A 23,818-nucleotide genomic window follows, 5' to 3' on the forward strand; every position below is an offset into this window, starting at 1 on the left:
CTACTGTCATTCTGAGCTATTGTTTCTCTTAGTTCATACTTGAACTGGAACCAGCTTGGCCCAGAGTGCAGCCTACAATTCCACTGGAAAACATAAAAGCAGGGAAATTACAATGCTACATGGCTGCTGGACTCCTCCTCTGTTCCAGCCCTCTTCCAAATATGTTAGCTACGCACAAATGTTACTATTGTATATACTCCATTAATACACCCACAATGCACCTGTGGAAGTTCTTGCCCCTTTCCATGTCCTCCTTAGTTTCTAGAACAATACTCCTTGAAGTTACTTGATAAATAGCCATTGACCATCTAACAATAGGATTTCGGGATTCTTCCTAGGTTTCTTCATGGGCAATATAAATTCCTCTTCCAAAGTTGGTCTTTACTATCCAATATTCAGTTATGTTTCTTTTCTCTTCCTATTCCTTTCCATTTTAATGTCCATTTATAATGGAACCATTACCATTCCCTAAAGAGACATCATTTCATGGGATCCTGGACAGCCACATCTATTCAGTAAGCCCAGGAGAGGGGGACTGCTGCGTGGCATCTTTAAAAATCAATAAAATCATTTTTATGTAGACCATCCACCTTGAAGGAATGTTGCCCTCTAATTTTGCTGCAGAAGAAGGAAGCAGCTGGTGAAGAGTCAATAATGAGAGCTGAACTTTCAATGAGTACAGGAAGGACCAAGCCAGAGGAAGTGACTAGTCAGCCTTTCTCAGAAAAGAGCTTAGGCTGGCCCCCAGTCTCTGCATCTCTACTCTTCCAACAGCGCGAGCCACCCACAATCAATCTTTAAGATTTTCTAGTCCCAGGGCACCTGGCTGTCTCAGTCAGTAGACCATGTGACTTTTTTTAATTATTATTATTTTAATTTAAATTCTATTAGTTAACATATAGTGTTCAGGGATACAGGTCTGTGAAACATCAGTCTTATATAATACCCCACACTCATTACAATATGTACCCTCCCCAAAGTCCATCATGCAGATATGCCATCCCTGACTCTCCTCCAGCATACTTCAGTTTGTTTCCTAAGATTAAGAGTCTCTTATGGTCTGTCTCCCTCTCTGGTTTGGTTTTATTTCATTTTTAGCTCTCTTCTCCTATGATCCCTTGTCTTAGAATATGCAATTCTTGATCTCAGGGTCATGAGTTCAAGCCCCACATTTGGTGTGGAGACTACTTTAAAAAATTTTAAGAAAAATTATACATACACACACACACACACACACACACGAATATAAATATACATAAATATTTAAGTATATTTATATACATGTTTTAGTCCCATTTCAGATTCAGTGCATCTGGCTCTGACCTGAGCACAAGAATTGATCATAGAACTTCTCACATATTCAATCAGTCATTCAACATTTTGAGTACCTATTATGTGCCAATATAAGGAATAGTTTAGGGAAGTTTTAGATACCCCACCATCTCCATTAGCTCTCCCTCCCCTAAATAAATTTCGAGCCCTTCTCATAACCAGATTGTCACTCAAATCCATGGAAATTCTGGAGCTACCATTTGTCTGATCCCTGCCTCAAAGAACTTATATTTAGTGGGTCAGACACCAACAGGTAAGCAGTCAGTGACAACCCAGTACTACAAGTGTGCTCATGGGACACTAATTAGTGCTGTGAACACTCAAGAAGGACATTGAACCAAGTTAATGGAAATGACATTCAAGATGAGACCTAAAGCACAATATGATCTAGGTAGCAAGAGAGGTAGGGGATGGAGTCCTAAGAAGGGATTCAGTATCTTCAAAGGCAAGGAAGAAATAAAATGGGACTTAGTCTAAGAACTCTCAGTTTGGGAGGATAGAATGTGAGTGGGTGAAGGGTAAGGGAAATAGGTAAATCACAAGATACAAGGATGGGGAGATAGGCATGGCTAGACAGCACAGTCATGGGGTTTGGATTCTATCCCAAAAGAAATGGGAAGCCAGTGTGTTTTAAGCAAGCAAATTAACTCATCAGTTTGTGTTTAGAAAGATTCCTCTAGCCACAGGGTGGAGAATGAAGGAGAAGGAAGCAAACCTGGAGAGGAGGGCTTCACCCAGGTCATAGATGGTCATGTGGCTGGAGCAGAGGTAGTGGCAAAGGAATGAGAAGTATGAGGGTTGTATTGGTTTTCTAGGGGCTATACCATAAACCAGTTGACTTAAAACAACAAAAACATATTACCTCATAGCTATAGAACCTAGAAGTCTGAAATCAGGGAGTTGGCGGGTTCATGCTTCTTTTGACGCCTCTAGCAAAGACACTCCCTTGACTCTTCTAGCTTCTGGCATGTGCCCGCAATCCATAGCTCATGGATACATGGCTCTAGTCACACAGATGTCTTTTCACTGTGTATCTTCACATCACCTTCCCTGTGTGCATCTGTCTCTGTGTCCAAATTTCCCTTTTATAAAAACACCAGTTACATTGGGTTATAGCCCACCCTAATGACCTCTTTTTAACTTCATTACTTCTATGAAGACTTTATTTCCAAAAAAAGGTCATATTCTCAGGTAGTGGAGATTAAGATGTCAATATATCTTTTTAAGAGACATAGTTCAACCCATAACACGGGTTCTTTTTTACACCGAGTCCCAGGTTCCACCTGACACCCTGGGTCAGATGGGTGCTTGGCTCCCTGGGCCTGGGGCCCAGTTGTCCAGGATACAGCACTGCCTTGTTCTTAGAAGTCATTCCAAAGGCTGGAGACTTGTCTTAGCTGAGAAAATGGGAACTTTGGGACTTTCCACCTACCACTGCCTGCCAGTTCAGCTCTGGGAATATTTTCTGTATCTGAATTCCTCAGCCAAGGCTCTGTCCATCTTGCACAACATCCCATTCCCAGGAGGCAACATTCCTGTTGCCAGTCGCCATCCCCAACCCTCATCTGTTACCAGTGTTGCAATCTACCAGGTCAGTGTTTCTCAATGTGTTGCCCGCAGATCACCTGCAGCAGAATCACTCAGGAGTAGTTACAAACATCATTTATTTTGAGCCACCCAACCCCACTGAATCAGAACCTCTGACTGTGGAGTCCAAGATTCCATGTCTCTAACAAGTTATCCTAGTGGTTTTCGTGAACACTCAAGTTTCAGGAACACTATTCTAGATTATGTGTGCTACTTACCTGGATTTCCCACCAGCCCCTGCTTATAGGTGTGCTTCTCAGAGATGGCTGTTTCCGAAGGCAGATGTTCTTTCTGGTCAGACCCATACTGTTATGGTTAAACCAACCCTCCTGAGCCACCACTGTAGATCTCACAGCCAGAAAGGAAAGAATAGTCCTGAAAGAAACCATTCTTATGAAGAAAAGAGCCAAGTATTAGGATTTCACTGAGCCTAGTAAAGATGTATAATTCTATGCAACTCAGGAAAATGAGATGAGAATAAAACTATTTATTAAGAATGCACCCCAAATTAAAAATCTGAAACAGTACCCACAATAGAATCACCTAAAGATTAAACACATTATTAAATTAAACGCATTTATGTATGTGTAAAGTGAATATAGGTACATATTATATGTATAAAACTGGTGACAGAGATAGTCTATCCAGAGCCCTGACAGCTTTTCTCATTCCCAACCTACTCCAAAAAAAAAAAAAAAAAAGATAGCTTGAAAGGAAAGTTTTCAGTCACCTGATATTTAGTTTCAAAGATCAAGTCTACCTTAATATTGGTGTTTTTAAAAATTCAGACTTTTGGAGTTTGGCTCCGGTATAAGTGAGTTACATGACAGATGTAAGTACATAAAAATACCAATTTTTAGAGCTTGGTTCACAAATGATTTCTTACAATTTTCCTTGAGAGATTGAAGTTTCGACTGTATGAAAAGCCCCAGCAAAAGCAGGCATGGAGCCCAGTGAAGAAAGAGCATTCCTACGGGGGACTGAGTAAATGTTTGATGGTGTTGATCATATTCTTGCCCAAGACTGAGAGACTGTCCCCAACAGAGAGGTGAGTGATTGTCCCTCAAATGATTTGGTCTTATTTGTATATAAAACTCACATCAGGGGCACATGGGTGGTGTAGTCAGTTAGGCATCTGACTCTTGGTTTCAGCTCGCATCATAATCTTAGGGGCATGGGATCAAACCCTGCATTGGGCTCTGCACTCAGCACAGAGTCTGCTTAGGACTCTCTCTCCCTCTCCTTCTGCCCCTCCCAAGCTCTCTCTCGCTCTCTCTCTAAAATTTAAAAAAAAAAAATCTTTTTTAAAAAAATCGGACTTTTACTTATTAATAATATTTTATGTTGTAACAAGAGAGGAGTTTTCTAAGCACAGATGCCCACCAGTTATTTGCATGTAAATCCTTCAGTACACAGAAGAGGGTTGAGAAACTGCAACAATGCAGGGCTTGATGGAATGACTGATCTCACCCTCACCGCAAAAGAAGCACCAAAGTGGTTGTTTAAACAGGTTAAGTCTACATAAACTGACTTGGACTTCAGTGACAGTTCCTGGATATTTCAGTCAAGTTGTTATTCACTTGCTTTGCTCATTTTATAAAGATGAATCCACCATAATTACACTACATTTACAGGAAAAGATGCTGCCATCCAATTCTTTTCTTTCATTCAGCGAACTTGCATTTCTAATATCAACAACCAAACTGCATATAACCAACATCTGGTATGTCTTATTAATCTGTCTTTAACCCTGCTTTCATAATTCAAACATAAAGTCTTTTCTTGATTTTTTTCTGTTTTTACATGTATATTCTTTAACATTTTTTAAAAAGTCTTATTTATTTGTCAGACAGAGAGAAAGAGAAAGGATAAGTAGGGGGGACAAAAGGCAGGAGCAAAGAGAGAAGCGACTCTCCACTGAGCAGAGAGCCCAATGCAGTACTCGATCCCAGGACCCTGAGATCATGATCTGAGCTGAAGGCAGACACTTCAATGACTGAGCACCCCTACCTGTATATTCCTTAAATGCTTGATGCCAGCGTGAAGGAGTTTTATGGGAACAGGCACAGCCAGAGATTGTTGAACCTCTGACTTCACCAGAAACCTAGCAAATTTTATTCAAGTAGGAGGGAGTAGGAGGAAACGTGTCTTGGCTGCCTTCTTGTCTCCTTTTTGACCTTGGATCTGCCATCTTCACAACACTCCCTGCTGAGTCTCCCCAAGTTGTCCTCTGTTGTGCAAAGCCTCTTTTAAAATAGAGTAGGTTTTACTCTCCATGACTCCTACCAAGTACCCTGTAAGCCAAAAGAGATAAAATGTTGCATTCTCGGGGCACCTGGGTGGCTCAGTGGGTTAAGCCGCTGCCTTCGGCTCAGGTCATGATCTCAGGGTCCTGGGATCGAGTCCCGCATCGGGCTCTCTGCTCAGCGGGGAGCCTGCTTCCTCCTCTCTCTCTCTCTCTGCCTGCCTCTCTGCCTACTTGTGATCTCTCTCTTTCAAATAAGTAAATAAAATCTTTAAAAAAAAATGTTGCATTCTCATTTCCTCATTCTATTTCAGGGTATTTTCCTTCACTAGGAATTATGAAAAGTTAGCTGATAAAAGTAGTTCATAGTAATGTTATATTATAAAAGAAAAGCATGTTAGATTAAATGTTGAAAGAAAGACAATAAAAGACAGCATGGCTGTCTTCTTCATGGCCTTCCTTCTCCATGAAAGATAATTAGGGGAATCAGTTGGGCACCCCATCTCTGAAAGGTTGCCTCCTCATCTTCCTATACTGCATCCATTCCGATCCACTTTTCTCTGAATGGTTAGTCTCAGCCCTTCAAATGTAAATCTGACTGTGCTTTGATGATCTTATACGTAGACCTCACAGACTGTTATTTTTTCTGCTACCATGAGGCACTTCTCATGAAACCCAGAAAGAAGATAGGACGATAGCTTTCGTTTTTCTTCATTGTGTCTTCCCATCACACAGAATCCTTTCTCTGGCTTTAAATATTGTTAAGTAATTTGGGAATCCCAAACTAAGTAAATAAACACACCCTTCTCTAAGTTTCAGTTATGCGTAAATTAAACTACTTCCTTAAAACGGTGGAAAACAGTGGTCAGCTTTGAAACTCTGGGTCAGTTTTTCAGTGAGCACAATTCAGAAACAGCCCTATAGCATGTTGTTAGTATTTGCTTTTAAGGACCAGCTATCAAAGAATTCACTGAGACAAACATGAGGTTGAGTTTTAAAAGGCCATGTAGTGGGTTTTTAGTAGTTGCAGATTTTATAAGCTTAAAATGGTGAACTAGTGTTCTTTACCCTTCTTACTTCTTTTTGAGTTAGATGCATTGGGTTAAGTTGTATTTTAAAATGCATCTGAGCCTATTGAGGAGAAATCTAAACAAAGGCACTGGATATGGATTCCAGTCAAACTTTAACCTCCAAGACCAAAATCCAGCAAAACTGGCTGAACTTGGCATAGGAACAAGGTCAGCTTAGGGACAGTACCATGACATAGAGCAGTAACTGCACAAATCACATTTTGCCCAGCAGCGTTTGAGTGCATGTCTAAAGGACTGAAGGAACGAACGTTCACGGCATTTCCCCCTTCATTTTGAGATTTATCAACAGTGCTTCACAACAGAAGAAAAAAACATGACCATCGTACAATAGCACAATGCATTTGTACAGAAGGAACGGTGAGCTTCAGCATGTGTTCAACCAAGTCAACACATAAGCCTTTCAAGCTGATAAAGGAGGGTAGACAAGGGGAACCCACCACTAAAGCACTCAGGAGACAAGTAGGGATAGAGCCTGATGTAAGGCTGAACACAGGTAACATTCATAGGCATGCTAACTCTTCCTGTCACTATGCAATACTGGAAGTCTAGAGAAAAACCTCGAGACGAGTAGTTGTGCTGGCTAGAGTAGGGGTCAAGATCTTCTAACCCAGTGCTCCAGTGCCTTATGGAAGATCGGAGTTTATTTTTCTCACACATTATTGGCCAGAAGCAGTTGAGCATTCTAGGTCAAGTTTGTAGCTCCAGTTCAAGGTCACAGGGAGCGAGGTGGCTTTGATTTTGTTGCCCTGCATCCTTTTAGGGAGTTGCTCTCATTTTCATGATCGATGGTGGCTCTCACTAGCACCAGATCATGTGCCAGCTATCAAAGCAAGAAAGGAGAACATAGAGGGCAACAAACATCTTTTTCAAAGATGTGCCCCAGAAATTACATGCATTCTGTATCCTCATAGCTAGATGCAATGGTGTCAGGGAAAATCTAAAACTCAAGGGCTTTTCTTGCTCAAAGGGGGATGCATATTGGGGTTCAACTAGAACATTTCTGTGGTAATTAAATGATAAGCTTCAGAATACATGTGTGTGCATGCATACTCTCCTACATAGCATTCTTAAGAATAATTAGGGTCTTACATAGAAGGCATTATTGCTTAATGATTAAGATCAAGGGTAGACTTTGAGCCCAGGGAGACCTGAGTTTGAATCTTGGCTCTATCATTGACTAGATGCATAGCTCCTCTAAACATTAATTTTCTCTTTTAAAAATAGAGATAATTTTTATTATCTCTATGTTGTAAGGAGCAAATTAAATAATGTGTACTGTTGGATAATAAAGAATTTTTCTGGTCTTTGTCCTGGATTCCTGGCAAGGAGCTTCTAAAATCCTTGGAATTTCTCAAATGACTTTGTTACTTATGAGCCTCTTGGGCTACCCCTGAGTTTGTGCTATCAAGATGGAGATGGGTCAGGATAGGGGCTGTTACCCAAAAGACCAACCATGTAATTAGAGGGTTGGGGTTTTGGGCCATGTGGTAACAGCCTAATCTACTGACTTTTTTGGGATTGGGCTAGAGATTGAGTTCATTCATGTAGCCAATGATTTAATATGCTATGAAACTCTGGGAACCAAAACTTAGTGGAGCTTCCTGGTTGGGGAACACAACTGATGCCAGGAGAGTGACACGCTTTGATTCCGCAAGGAGAAAACAAAGAAGCTCTCCATTTGGGACCCTCCCATTCCTCACTCCATGTGTCTCTTCATTCGACTGGTCCTGATCTGTATCCTTTAGAGTAAAACTTTAATAATAAATACAGTGTTTTCCTGAATTCTGTTCATTGGTTTAGTGAATTATCAAGCCTGCAAAGGTTGTAAGAACCCCAAATATGTAGCCAGTCAGTCAGAAATATGGTGGCCTGGGGACCCCCACATCTGAAGTGAGGGCAGGCTTGTGAAGGACCAGACCCCACACAGGTGGGGTCTGTGCTAACTTTGGGTGGTTAGAGCCAGAACTGAATTACAGTACACCAGGTGGGGTCAGAAAATGTACAAAATGTTTAGACAGCAACAGGAACCTGTGAGAACTTAATAAAGGCCAATTGCTATTATTACTTTTAATTTTTCTTCTTCTTCTTCTTTTTTTCTTAAAGTTATTTATTTATTTGACAGAGAGAGACCACAAGTAGACAGAGAGGCAGGCAGAGGGAGAGGAGGAAGCAGGCTCCCCGCTGAGCAGAGAGCCCAATGCGGGGCTTGATCCCAGGTCCCCGGGACCATGACCTGAGTGAAGGCAGAGGCCTTAACCCACTGAGCCACCCAGGTGCCCCTCTTATTATTATTATTATTATTATTAAGATTATCCCTAATTGATTGAGTTACTGGAATCTAGTGACATTGAGATAATCTTTAACTATTATTCTGCAGTCCTTCTCATCAGAATCTCATCAATGTTGTCCCAGCCTGTGGCTGGCTCCAAGCCCCTTTCTATGAATAGAGAGCTGAAATGAGGGCCTTGTCTCCCGACCAGGTTAGTCAAGAACACCCAGTTTAAAGGCTTCCACATGAGTGTCACTTACAGAGCACACAGGCTTATGAGCCCCTCAGAATTTGCAGTCACCTGAAGAAGGTAGAGTTTTAGTCAAACTCGAGATCACTTCATGGCTATATTCTCAGGGCTGCCACCACATGCAAGGGGAATCCCAACTCACAAGGTCTGAAGGCTGAGGCCTGAGGCAAAGAGGAATCACCAATATTGGGTAAGATGTGGGGAAGATTTTTTAAATACATAAGGGTGGTAGAAAAGACATGTGACTTGCAGTTTGGTAGCACTGTGTTCAAGCCTCGTCTTGGCGACTAGCCAACTATGTGACTGGGGATGAATGTTCTAATCCACCCAAATCTCAGTTTCTCCCCGTATAAAATGGAACAACAATGAGTCGCTTCTGAGGCAACTGGGAGGAAAAGGAGATGATGCACGTTGAGTATCTGCCATAGCACTCAGCTCGTGAAAGCCAGGGCATACATGTAAGTTCCCTTCCCCTTTGCCTCATGGGGCATGGCGGGGATGGAAATCCTTCCACTCACTATTTAAAAAGCTCAGTGCAGAAAGCTTTCTAGGATCAGATTACCAGTTATTCTTTTCCTGAAAGGCAAGTCTTAGGTTACAGTTTTACTGTAAACATCTCCAAAACACTGCAGGCAGAAAGATCAAGGAGATTTGCAGTTCCTAGAAGGATGCATGATATCCCATGAAGGTTCATGTTTCAAGGTTGAGCTGCTCGTGGATGGGATTCTGTCATCAGGAGTTTTCTTTCTCCATGTGGCTGCTCAGAAGATAATTTGACCTTCACAGTTTATTCCCCACAATTTGTCCCTTTGCACCGGTCCTGGTTTTGATCACCATGGCATTTAGAGAACATTCCTGTATGGGATGGGACTGAACTGAACGCTTCCAGTAACGAAGAAGCTTCTTATTTACCAGGGCTTTCAACTCTTCATCTCTTCTGTCTCCCTGATGCAAAAAATCCTGCCTGTCTATATTGCCAAAATAGAAATGACTGCAAAGTTCAAGGTCTCTTTCAACAGATAACTATTTATGTGGTGCCCTAGGGAGGCAGGATATGGAGCCTTCCAAAGGAATATGCTTTTATGGTGCACATGGTCTCTAAGTTGCTAGGCTTAAAAACATCATTACACTGATACTGATCAATGAGTAATTAAGTATTTGTAATTAAGGATGTGTGCAAACGTTAATTATAAAAATGTTCATTCCAGTATTTCCCAGCGTGCATACCTCATAAAATAATAATTCATAAAGAAGTAGTTAATAGGGGCACCTAGGTGGCTCTGTGTGTTAAAGCCTCTGCCTTCAGCTCAGGTGATGTTCTCAGGGTCCTGGGATTGAGCCCAGCATTGGGCTCTCTGCTCCACAAGGAGCCTGTTTCCTCCTCTCTCTCTCTCTCTCTCTGCCTGCCTCTCTGCCTACTGGTGATCTCTATCTGTCAAATAAATAAATAAAATCTTAAAAAAAATAAAAGCAGTTAATAATTACCAAATTCTCTACAATAGAATACTATTTAGCCTTTAAAAATGAAGCTGTAAAAGTATGTTTATTAACACATTGGTATATGAGAAATCTACATGTGCAAAATAATAAAATTATGTATTATATGATCCCATCTTGATAAAAAAATAAAATTACCTATTTACGTGTTATTTGTATATCATGAAAATGTCAAGGAAAATGTCTAAAAGGACATGTACTGAAATGCAAATGATAGAACTACAATTGATTTTTATGTTCTTTTTTCTTGAATATAGTTTCAGGCTTTCTATAACGAACACACATTACCGGCATACTTTTTTTTTCTTCAAGATTTTATTTTTTAACTAATCTCTACCCCCAACATGAGGCTTGGACTCAAAGCCCCAAGAACAAGGGTCACATTGAGCCAGGCAGGGGCCCCACTGCTGCCATACATTTTTTAAAGCTATTGTTACAATAATTATTTTCTCACGATCAGACTAGGCTCAGTGAGATGTAAGGAAAGTGTAATAAGGCTTCCCGGTGAAAGTGAGTTTATGTGCTGGTAAAGGCCATGTAACAGAAGAGCAAGCCTCAGCTGAACAGGAGGACACTGGCGTCCATCACACACTCGCCTCTGCGCAAGATAACCTTGGGCGAGCCATATCCATTTTCTGTACATCAGTTTTTCCACACGGAAAAGCACAGTGACATTCCACACCTTGATACGTGCTTTTTTATTTATTTATTTATTTATTTATTTATTTATTTATTTATTTATTTATTTGACAGAGAGAAATCACAAGTAGATGGAGAGGCAGGCAGAGAGAGAGAGGGAAGCAGGCTCCCTGCCGAGCAGAGAGCCCGATGCGGGACTCGATCCCAGGACCCTGAGATCATGACCTGAGCCGAAGGCAGCGGCTTAACCCACTGAGCCACCCAGGCGCCCCAACATTCCACACCTTGAAACGCTATCACCGAGATGGGGTGCGAACCTCCTGCATGCTCTGGGTCACAGGAAAAACCCGCACACTGTCAGCACTCTGGATTTCCATTTGTGATGTGAACTGTGGGTTTGTGGGAGTATTTATTTAGTATTTCTATTTATTTTTGCTATTATTAGATTACGTTCTGGAAACTTTTCCATGCATCATGGAGAGCGGCTTCTCTGTGGGTAATCTTGAATTGGTAATCATTTCCATCAGGAGCAGAGTAGCTGTTTTGCTTTTTGCTTCTCTGTTAAGTTCGAGGAGCTCTTTTATAAGTCTCTGTGTTGTGTGCTTTTGCAGGGCAGGCTTTATTAAAGGGAAATTTTGCCAATAGGCCCGGCCTCTGACAACAGAACTGAGTAATTCAGGGAGAGGGAAGTTACAAGTTTTTAATGGCTATTTAGACAATCTGAGGACCAATAAAAAGAAAATAGATGACCAAACAGAAACTCCGTAAAATCATATAGTTTGGTCTCCAGCTTTTACGAAGAGTCTTTATAACTTTTACGTGAGACTCCATGGTTCATAGGATTGAATTTTTGTGATGTCTAATGGGATGGAAAAATGCTAATCTAATTATTCAGGAAGAGTAGAGAGCAGGGGGATTGCTACCAATTGTTTCTTCAAATTAAAGTTAATAGGATAAATCTGACCTTGGGCATTTAAATCAGAATAAATAACAATGTTGCTAAGTCTTCAGATGGACTTTGGAGACCATTTTTCTTTCTTTTTTTTTAGATTTTTATTTTTTTGAGAGGGGGCAGAGAGGAGTGGGAGAGTGAGAAAGGGAGAAGTGGATTCCCCATTGAGCAGGGACCCCGACCTGGGGCTCGATCCCAGGACCCTGAGATTATGACCCAAGCTGAAGGCAGACCCTTAACTGACTCAGTCACCCAGGCACCCCATGGAGACCCTCTTTCTGATTAGCTCTATAACATGCAGTCTTTCCCCTTTGGCAGAAAACTGGAATCCTGGAATTCTGAGGTCCCAGATGATCAACGTCAGGTGGCAAATTATGATTCATTTTCAATTCCAATTTAACCATTAATTAAAGTAGGTATCCTTGACTGAAAGAACGTTCAGTGCCAGAAAAGCGCAAAAAGGAAATGTGAGACACAGGCCTCCTGGAAAGCCACTGCCGGGTTCCATTATCACCTTTATATCTGTTGCTCCTGGTAGCTATAGTAACTAGCATTTAAGACACAAACACAAAAATCAAAGTCCTAGGCTGATGCAATAGTTCTCCAATGGCTTTGTTCCATGTCTAAGATTTCCCTGCCTGCTCTTGCATCATATTTCATGTCCAAAGCCTCGAGTGACTGACATTCTGCTTGGGGATGTGTAGGCTAAGAGGGAAAGGGTAGGATGGAGTCCACCTGCCCTTATAGAGAAAAAAACAAGATAGATGCCCCATGTAGTCGGGGAGACTGAGCCCCTTCCGTGCTCTGCTGGGAAAGGAAGAGGGCTGTCTGCCACAGCTGTTGGATTGTTGTGAGCAGTGCTTGTCCAGGCCCCTCTGGGAGCGTGGATGGGATCGGTCCCTTGTTGCCCAGCCACAAACTCACCAGGACCTTGCTAGGGGGTGGGATGGTGGGAGGGGTTGGTTCCAATTCTACCCCCAAAAAAGGACAGATGATTTTTCAAGGGTTGCATTCAGAGCAAAGAAAGAGGAAGGGAGCAGAGTGAAAGAGGGCGGTTAAGCTAGAACTAATACTCTGAGCTTTTCTGGAAATAAAATTGGGCCAGTGATTGTTATCTCGACTTAAATAAGCATTACGGTTGAGTTCATCTGTTTTTGTAGCAGATACGGGTGATGTGTTTAAATGGAAAAGTGGTAAATAGAAACCTTCCATTTTCAGCACAAAGAGATGGCTGACACACAGTATCCAAGACTGACCTCCTAAGTTAAATCACACTTTTCTGGCATTCCAGTAATTAAGAAAAATTAGGGCACCTCCCAAACAGGGGAAATTGCAGACCCCAAAGTGTCCCTTCTGGAAGACTACATATGACATTACATTGCAGGGACATTAGCCTTGCTTGAAATGGTTTAACACAGAGAAACCCTTCACTGAACGATAAACTAGAAACTCCCAAGCCTTTCTTTAAAGGGAGATTAATATTTTGGTTGGCAAATGTGCCTGAGGAAGTATTACATTAATAATACTTGCTTTTTATACAGTTTTTTTCTTCATGTAGTCAGAATGCTTTATGGTGGATCAGACTCACAGATTGAAAAGAGAATGAATACATTTGAGCTTTTATGACTTGTTCTATCCAAAGAATTCTCTCAAGACGCACCAAAGCAAAGCCCAGATTCATGCCTGAGGGAGAGGCTAAGTGATGAGAGGCTAAATGATGAAGAAAGTTGCGATATACATAAGGTAATAATCCTTTAATCAGATATGGGAAAAATTCGCAATATTTTTTGTTAATGAAGATGATAATTCTGTAATCGGGCCTTGGACCTACCAAATCAGGTTGGACCTACATCCAATGACTTGGGGATAAAAAACATAAAAATCTATAGCCTATAACACAACTGCTCCATTTCCTCAGGCCCCTAGACTCAACCTCTTCTGTTGGGTAAGTTCTCTGACACTGCTAAGTGGAGAGATGGCTTGTAGAAAAGTTCTAGAACTTTCCTGCTTGTTTCAAGTGCCGTGTATGACATTTAGGCCTGAAAAGCTCATTTATTCATTAGTTTCATGGTCAGTGCCCATGTAAGGAATAAGTAAGGCGAGGGAACCGGGAGGCCCATCCTGTTTACCTTATCTGCCTTTTTAGTGCTAAGCCTGAAAGAAAAAGCAACAGCAGTGAAAGAGGTATGGCTCTTGGAAATGCTTTTTTGTTTCAGTCATTTGGCAGACAAGTGTATTGTGATTTCTTTTTTTTTTTTTTTTTTTTTAAGATTTTGTTTATTTATTCAAGAGAGATGACAAGTAGGCAGAGAGAGGCAGGCAGAAGAGGGGGCGGGGAAGCAGACTCCCCGCTGAGCAAAGAGCCTGATGTGGGGCTCTGTCCCAGGACCCTGAGATCATGACCTGAGCCGAAAGCAGAGGCTTAACCCACTGAGCCACCCAGGCGCCCCTGTAATTTGATTTCTTAATGTAAAGGGACAGATGCCATTTACTACAGCCATTAGCAAAAGAAGGGTGTGTCTTATTGATTGCTATAGCTAAGAGCCATGCTGATAAATACAAAGTTAACATTTATAAGGCGTTATGCCCTGAGCCCAACAGACATTCACTACGAGGGACACAGGGAATAAGATCCTCGGGTTTCAGTGAAAGTGACTTCATAAAGCGGTTTGCCTGACCTTTTTTTTTTCTTTTTTAAGATTTTATTTATTCATTTGACATGGACAGAGAGAGAACATGGGCAGGAGGAACCACAGAGGGATAGGAAGAAGCAGACTCATGACTGAGCGGGGAGCCTGATGTGGGGCTCAATCCCAGTACCCTGGGATCATGACCTGAGCCAAAGGCAGAGGCTTAATCCACCGAGCCACCAGGGCACCCCGTGGCTTTTTGAAAACCTCGATTCAAAAACAGCAACCTTCTAAATAAAAGTATGGTGTAAGAAAGTGCTCCAGTTTCATTCTTTTGCAAATTGCTGTCCAATTCTCCCAATACCATTTGTTGAAGAGTCTGTCTTTTTCCCATTGGATATTCTCTCGGGTTTTGTTGAAGATTAATTGAACATATAATTGTGGGTTATTTTGGGGTTCTTATTCTGTTCTATTGATCTATGTGTCTATATTTTTTGTGTCAGTACAAGACTGTTTTGATGACTACAGCTTTGTAATAGAACCTGAAGTCTAGAATTGTGAGGCCACCAGCTAAGCTGTTCTTTTTCTAGATTGTTTTGACTATTCAGGGTCTTTTGTGGATCTGTAAAAATTTTAGGATTCCTTATTCTAGTTCTGTGAGAAATGCTGTTGGTATTTTGATAGGGTTGCATTAAATATGTAGATTACTTTGGGTAGTACAGACATTTTCACAATATTTGATTCTCTTCTCCATGAGCATAGAATGTCTTTACATTTCCTTATGTCCTCTTCAATTCCTTTCATAAGTATTTTATAGTTTTTAGAATACAGTTCTTTTGCCTCTTTGGTTAGGTTTATTCCTAGGTATCTTATTGTTTTGGGTGCAATTGTAAATGAGATTGCTTCTTAATTTCTCTTTCTGCTGCTTCATTATTGGTGTATGGAAATGCAACAGATTTCTGTGCATTGATTCTGTATCCTGTGATTTTACTGAATTTGTGTATCCGTCCTAGCAATTTTTTGGTCTTTTGGGTTTTCTTTAAAGAGTATCATCTGCAAGTGAAATTTTGAGTTCTTCCAGGCTGATTTGGATGCTTTTTGTTGCTGCTGTTACTGTTGTCTGATTGCTGAGGCTAGGAGCTCCACTTTCTCACACCAAACACACAAATAAATTCAAAATGAATGAAAGATCTAAATGTGAGACATGAAACTATTAAAATCCTAGAGGACAACTCAGGTAGTGACCTCTTTGACATCAGCCATAAGAACTTTTCTTCTAGATATGTCTCCTGAGGCAAGGGAAACAAAAGCAAAAATAAAATATTGAGATTGCTGCATAAATGAAAAGCTTCTGCACAGCAAGGGAAATAATCAACAAAACCAAGAGGCAATCTGTGGAACAGAAGAAGATATTTACAAGTGACATATCTGAGAAAGGGCTAGTATCCAAAATCTATGAAGAGCTTATCAAACTCAAAAATGAATAATACAATTAAAAAATCAGCGGTAGACTTGAATAGACATTCTTGCAAAGAACACATACAGATGGCTAACAGATACGTGAAAAAAGGCTCCACATCACTGATCATCAGGGAAATACAAATCAAAACTATAAAGAGATCTTCCCTCACACCTGTCAGAATGGCTAAAATCAACAACACGAGAAACAACAGGATGTAGAGAAAAGGGAGGGAATGCAAACTGGTGCAACCACTCTGGAAAACAGCATGGAGTGTCCTCAGAAAGTTAAAAATAGAACTACCCTGTGACCCAACAATTGCACTATTAGTATTTACCCAATGAATACAAAAATACTAATTTGAAGGGATACATACACACTAATATTTATAGCAGCATTATCTACAATAGCCAAATTATGGAAACAGCCCAAGTGTCCATTGACTGACGAATGGATAAAGAAGATGTGATATATATGATGTATATACACACAAACATATATGTATAATGTGTGTGCCTGTGTGTGTGTGTGTGTAATGGAATATTACTCAACATAAAAAAGAATGAAATCTTGTCATTTGCAATGATATGGATGGACCTAGAGCATATTATGCTAAGCAAAAAATGTCAAATAGCATATGATTTTACTCATATGTGGAATTTAAGAAACAAAACAAATGAGCAAAGGGAAAAAAAGAAGAGAGAGAGAGACAAACCAAGAAACAGAATCAACTAGAGAGAACAAACTGATGGTTACCAGAGGGGAGGTGGATGGGGGTTGGGTGAAATAGGTGATGAGGATTAAGGAGCACATGTGTTGTAAGGAGCACTGGGTGTTGTATGGAAGTGTTGAATCACTATATTGTACACCTGAAACTAATATTACACTAGGTTAACTAAGTGGAATCTAAATAAAAACTTTTTTTTTAAGATTTTATTTATTTGAGAGAGAGAAATCACAAGTAGGCAGAGAGGCAGGCAGAGAGAGAGAGGGGAGGAAGCAGGCTCCCTTGGAGCAGAGGGCCCAACGCGGGGCTTGATCCCAGGACCCTGGGACCATGACCCGAGCCAAAGGCAGAGGCCCCAACCCACTGAGCCACACAGGCACCCCTAAATAAAAACTTTTTAAGAAAGTATATAAATGCACTAAAGGCAGGCTTGAGGGAGTCAAGTGGGCTGGGGAGGGGTTCATTCCATCAGGGTACCAAAAGTCCAACGAAAGCCAACACCCTACCTGTCTTAATGCCCAGACACCCCAGATCACAGGCTTAGATGTACAAGAGAGACCTGATTCCAATTCATACACGTGTGACCTATGGCAAATCACAATCTCTCTGAACCTCAACTTCTTGTCCATAAATTGTTGTCCATGGATCGTTGTAATAACTTAAAGTACATGAATTACTTACTTAGCACAGTGCCAGCTATATGTGAGGCCTTCCCTTTCCCTCTTCAGTTTCACTGCCCTTCCATTTCGTTCTCTGCTTTAGACCTGCAGGGCAATATGAAGACTGTTCTTTTGCTTATAAATACATTCATTTGCTCAATACTTTTTTAAAAAGATTTTACTTATTTGTTTATTTATTTGAGAGTATAAGCATGATCCAGGGAAGGAGTAGAGGGAGAGGGACAAGCAGACTCTGCGCTGAGTGCAGAGCCTGATGTGGGGCTTGAACCAAGGACCCCAACATCTCGACCTGAGCTAAAACTAAGAATCGGATATCCAACCAACTTAGCTACCCAGGTGCCCCCATTTGCTCAACATTTTATCAGTTGTCGGGCTTCTGATTTTTCCACAATTGAGAAAGAATCATGAGCAATGCAAATAAAGGACATGTCAGAGGTGGGCATTCCTATATTCATTCTTTCTACAGATGCTTGCTGTATTGACTGTACCAAGAGCAGAGCCAAACTTGTTCCCTGTCTGTGTGGGGTGAAGTTGGGGGGTGGGAAAGTGTCGAGGCAGGGTGGGACACCAGAATCAGTTCCAAAAAAGAGGTAGTGCTTGAATTGAATCTTGGAGGGAAGAGTGGGTTAGAAAGAGGAGGGTGGGGAGGGAAGAAGGCCCTATAAAAAGCAACACATTTCAGTTGTCTATTCTCAAACATGAGCAGCCAGAGATTGCCACTCTCTCAGGAAAGCTCCTAACATGAAAATCAAAGATTAACCCCCAAACTGGGGGAAAAAAAATAGTACTTTGAGGAAATAAAAATGTAAGAAGAACTCTTCTGAAAAGATTATTAATAACTTTATTGAAATTAGGCACAATATAGGGGATCCTTGTTGGCTCAGTCAGTTGAGCGGCTGCCTTCAGCTAGGGTCATGATCTGAGGGTCCTCAAATGGAGCCCCACATGCTCAGCTGGGAGCCGGCTTCTCCCTCTCCTTTGGGCCCTCCACTTTCTTGCACTCTGTCTCTCTCTCAAATAAATAAATAAAATCTTTTAAAAAATTAGGGAAGATATACCCATGAAACAAGAACAGAATGCTATAAAAAATCAAAGAACAACAAACAAAAATCTTTTGGAAATAAAAATTTTTAAAGCAGGATCAAGATGAGATGAAGAGGGAAAACTAAGGGAATAAAGTAATCTGACTTTTAAGATGGACAAAACTGGATCCTATTACTATATTCTAGATTTTTTTTCTTCATAAAAGTCTATACACTAGAATTATTTCTTATACCCCCAAAGAACTGACTATGAGAGAGCTGATGGTCTCCCAAGGATGAGGGAGTGCTGAGGAAAAGTAAAAGATTTTATTTCTATCTCTTAGTCTAGAGATGAAAATTGCTGTCTCCCATCCTTGGTCACAAAATCATGTCTCCCATCCTTGCTCACAAAATCATGTGGCAAAAGGTGGTGGGACTCTGTATGTCATCTGTTAAAGAATACTTTTACTCAAGGATAAAATAATGCCTCTGATACAAGTATAAAATAAACATGTGAAAAGTATTTTTTTTCCCCTAATACTGAGAGAACCAGCTGGATACTATAATTGGTTGAGAAGAGAACTCAAAGTACCACATACTTTGTAGTCAGAAAAGGAAAGCTGAAATAACTTTGAAGGACAAAACTCAGAAAGTAGATTTTATTTGCCTTACTTCTTAATACCCAACTCTGAAAAGAAGCTAGGGAGTGTGATAAAAATGTTAGTAATATTTTCTCAGTTTTGAGCTTTTTTTATTTGCTTTTTTGTTTGTCTGCTGATTAACGTCTTCGCCTACAACATGAAGGGTTATTCTTTAAGGGTAAACTGCCTAGATAGCAAACATTCTGTGCCTTAGAAAAATGTTCTGGACTCCATGTTTATTTTATTGTATCCTTTATTGTTTAAACACCTCCTCCCAAAGAATCCTCACTTATAATAGAGCTATGGTTCATTTTAATTGTGTTAGTTTCCGTGTTTATTTTTAAATGCTTTATTGCCACTTTAACTAAACAGGTAAACAAGTGCTCTATCAGAGCACCTACCAGCTCATCTTAACTGAATATCCAAGCTTCTCTGATAACTTTTTTGACTTCTGTGCTTCCCAGAAAGTGGTCTGGGCCTTGACAAAATTGTTAATTAGGTGAATTCTTTTTCAGTTTATTCCTTTTACATTCTAATTTCTATTTTTGTTCTGGTTCCACACAGCTCCTTTCAAGGACCCAACACCAGGAAACGCACTTTCAGTTGCCTAAGGTATTGTCTTACCCAAGTGAAACCTATGCAACGGATGCTGAATATTTCTCCTAACTCCTATTTCTCCTAACTGAATATTTCTCCTAACTCCTATTTCTCCTAACTCCTCTATCAAAACCCACCTGCCCTGTGCTTACCTCCCTAGAATTCCTATTCTCTCTTAATCTGATGAACTCTTTCATAGTAAGGAATTAATAATGTCCTTTCCCAAGTATCATTTGCATTTTAGCAGAAGAAAACACTAAGATGTATTTAAATAGTGTGTTTAAAAACTAGATGCATTTAAATACTTGCTCTACCTACATTAGCAGACATGGACTATTCCTGGACTCAAGTAGCTTACTTTCTATTAAATTAAATCATTGTGGTAAGTGCTATAGTGAAGTTATATACAAAAAGTCCCAGAGCCCTCATCTTTATGTTCAAATGACTTTTAAGAAGGGTGGGAAGATGATTGAATGGGAAAAATAAAAGTCTTTTCAACAAATGGTACTGGGACAACTGAATATTTACATATTAAAAAAAAAAAAGTTGGCCCTTCCTCACACACCATATGCAGAAATTAACTGAAAATGTATTAAAAATCTAAATGTAAGAGTAAGCTGGAAAACTCCAAAGAAAATATTAGAATAAGCCTTCATTCCCTGGGTTAAGTAATGGTTTCCTAGATACAATACCCCAAACATAAATAACCAAATTAAAAATAAATAAATCAATTTTCATCAGAATTATGAAAAACTTTTGTGCTTCAAAGGACACCATCAAGAAAGTGAAAAGACAACACACAGCATGGAAACAAATACTTGCCAATCAAATCTATGATAAGAGTCTAATATCCAGAATATGTAAAGGACTTCAGAACAGACATTTTTCCTAAGAAGACACACAAATGGCTAATAAGCATATAAAAAGATGGTCAACTTCCTTAATAATTAGAGAAATGCAAATCAAAATCACAAGGAGATATTTCATCATGCAAGTTAGGATGGTATAATTAAAAAAAACAGATAATAACAACTGTTGAGAAGGTTGTAGAAAAATCAAAATCTTCATACACTGCTGGTAAGAATGTAAAATGGTAGAGGCACTTTGAAAAACACTTTGGTAGTTCCTTGAAATGTTAAACAGAGTTTCTACAGGACCCTGACATTCCACTCCTAGGTATATACACAAGAGAAGTGAAAATATGTCCATACAAAAATTTGTCCATGAATGTTCATACCAGAATTGTTCATAATAGCCAAAAACTGGAAACAGCCCACATGTCTATATCAATTGGTGAATGGATAAACAAAATGTCTCATATCTGTATAGTGGAATATTATTTGGCCATAAAAAGGGCAGACTGATACATGCTGCAACATGAATAAACCATAATAATATTAAACTAAGTGAAAGAAGTCAGTCACAAAACTAGAGTGTATGATTCTGTTTACGTGAAATATCCAGCATAGGCAAAACCATAGAGAAAGAAAGTAGGTGAATGGTTTGCCCCTCTCAGGGGCTGAGAGGAGTGAGGGAGTGACCACTAATGGATACATCGTTTCTTTTAGGGGTGATGAAATGTTCAGAAATCAGATTGTGGTGATGGTTGCATAACTCAGAATATTCTAGAAGCCACTGAACTGTATGCTTTAAATGAGTGAATTTTATGGTTTGTGAAACATATCTCCGTATATCTGTATATGAAAAAGTCCCAGAAATACGAAGTAAATTTGAAGAGAAGGGAAGTCTTTATGGGGACAATGAATTTTACCTATGGATTAAAGGCAGAAGAACAATTTTCTGCATAAAGTAAAAGGACTTTTCAGCCAGAGAGAAAAGCAAGGGATTGTGAACTACATGGTACAGTTGACCCTTGAACAACACTGGTTTGTGGGTCCTCTTATACCTGGAGTTTTCCAATAAGTACTGTTCAGAACTGTAAATATACTTTCTCTTCCTTATGATTTTCTTAATAACATTTTCTTTTATCTACCTTTATTATTAGAATATAGTATATAACATAACTGAAAGGTGTTTATCAACTCTGTTATCAGTAGGATATTAGTAGGTTTCAGTAGGATATTAGTAGTTAAGCTTTGGGGCAGTCAAAAGTTACCCATGGATTTTCAACAGCTTAAGAGTAAGCGCCTTAGGCCCCACCATGTTGTCAAGGGTCAGCTATGTTTGGGAAATGTGTGACTGATGCCCAATGCCTAAAAGCCTAAAAAAAAAAGGTTTATGGGAAATAAGAATAGAAAGTAGGATATTTGCCTGGGTGGCTCAGTTGCTTAAGCCTCCGACTCCTGGATTTGACTCAGGCTGTGATCTCAGGGTCATGAGATTAAGCCCTGTGTCTGGCTCCACGCTCAGTGGGGAGTGTGCTTTGAGGTTCTGTCCCTCTCCCTCTGCCCCTCTAGCTCATGTTTTCTCTCTCTCTCTATCTCAATTAAATAAGTAATCTTTAAAAAAATTAAAAAAAGGTAAGAAAGGAAAAGAGGGCCTGGATTAGCCAGTCCCTTCAGGATAGAGAAGGAGTGACCAAAAAGGGGTAATCAAAGAGCATGAAATAAAGAGATTGACCACAGGGACACCTGGGTGGCTCAGTTGGTTAAGCAGCTGCCTTCGGCTCAGGTCATGATCCCAGCGTCCTGGGATCGAGTCCCACATCGGGCTCCTTGCTCGGCGGGGAGCCTGCTTCTCCCTCTGCCTCTGCCTGCCATTCTGTGTGCCTGTGCTCGCTCTCTCCCCCCCTCTCTCTCTCTGATAAATAAATAAAATCTTTAAAAAAAAAGAGAGAGATTGACCACAGAGGTGTGGACAGAGGTAAAAAGAATCCAAAGGGGATGATAAAGCTCACCTCAGACCAACAACAGCAGGAAGTTGTTATGGTCCCAAAGCCTAAGGGGCCAACGTAGGAGAAAATGACCAGAGCTTAGTGAGAACCATAGCTATAGGAAAGAATCAAATTGATTTGGACATTAGGTAGAGGAAGGCAGCCACTGCCAAACCTGAGAGGAAAGAAACCCAAGGGTAGGGCAAGGGAGGGAATACCACGATTGTTGTCTTTCCCACCTTCCTGTCTCCTGTCAGCTGACCCACAGGGCAAAGCACAGAACCTGTTGATACAGTCCACATGGGTCAGCCGCCTGGGGTGGAGAGCCCGGCCCAGTGGGAAGAGTGAGTCTGGAGAGGAAGCAGCTCAGGCCCAGATCATAAAAGGCTTGTGGGCCTTGCCAAGCCGTCTGGACTTTGTCCTGTAGACAGGAAAAAAACCCATAAAAAGTGTTTAAGTAGGGAATGACTGCAATGTGATAGTTTAGATGGGGAGAGCCTAAAACTGGTTCTCAAAGTGTGGTACCAAGACCAGAAGCATCTGTGTCACCTGGGAACTTGTTAGAAATGCAAATTCTTGGGTTTCCTCACTAAATTATGGGAGTGGGACCCAGCAGTCTGTATGCTAACAAGCATCTTCGAGTGTGATTCCAGTGTGTGCCAACATTGGAGAACCACAGGCCTAGAACATTATTCCTGAGTCACATGTTCAGCAGAATTACTAGAAAATATGTATGTGTAGTAGAGATGGCTAGAAATAGTCTGGAGGGATATACTTCAAAATATTTTTTTTTATGTTTCCTAGCTTATTTTTTTAATTTTTTAATTTTTTAATTTTTTATTTTTTATAAACATATATTTTTATCCCCAGGGGTACAGGTCTGTGACAAAATATTTTTAATTCTTATCTCTAGGTGGTAAAATTGCATGAGTTTTACTTTCTTCTTTTATTTGTATTTTAATGAATTTTCATAATGCACATGCATTTTGACATAAGAAACACAAGTTATTTAAAAGAGAAGGCAGTGCTCACTTTGGGAGCATGTACTAAACTTGAAACAATACAAGAAGATTAGGATGGCCCTTGCACGAGGAGGACATGTATATTCATCATATGGTCCATATTTTTAAAAAATAATCAAAAACAAAAGAGAAGGCAGAAAATATAATGGAAATATGTTAATACTTATACCCTTAAAATTTTAAAAATACGTATATATAACTAAATTATCATAAGCAAAGTTAAAAGATGTCAAGCTGAGAAGAATTTACAAATTATATGACAGTGGGTTAATAAGAAAGAGAATATCCCAATATAAAAGTTAGCTAACGTCAGAAACCATAGTCTAAAAGAGAAGAAATATAAAT

The 23,818-nt window shown here is 40.1% G+C and overlaps 1 long non-coding RNA gene and 1 other non-coding gene across 2 annotated transcripts; both read left to right on the forward strand.

Moving 5' to 3' along the window:
- Positions 1-3,722: 3,722 nt before the first annotated feature.
- LOC131835361 (uncharacterized) lies at positions 3,723-14,785 on the forward strand. Its single transcript, XR_009355151.1, has 3 exons — positions 3,723-3,967; positions 13,505-13,605; positions 14,562-14,785. It is a non-coding gene; the product is annotated as an uncharacterized LOC131835361 (long non-coding RNA).
- An 8,692-nt stretch (positions 14,786-23,477) lies between these two features.
- LOC131837411 (U6 spliceosomal RNA) lies at positions 23,478-23,579 on the forward strand. The gene has a single exon (XR_009356024.1). It is a non-coding gene; the product is annotated as a U6 spliceosomal RNA (small nuclear RNA).
- The last annotated feature ends 239 nt before the right edge of the window (positions 23,580-23,818 follow it).

The sequence above is a fragment of the Mustela lutreola genome, chromosome 7, assembly GCF_030435805.1.
Source record: "Mustela lutreola isolate mMusLut2 chromosome 7, mMusLut2.pri, whole genome shotgun sequence".
Taxonomy (NCBI): domain Eukaryota; kingdom Metazoa; phylum Chordata; class Mammalia; order Carnivora; family Mustelidae; genus Mustela; species Mustela lutreola.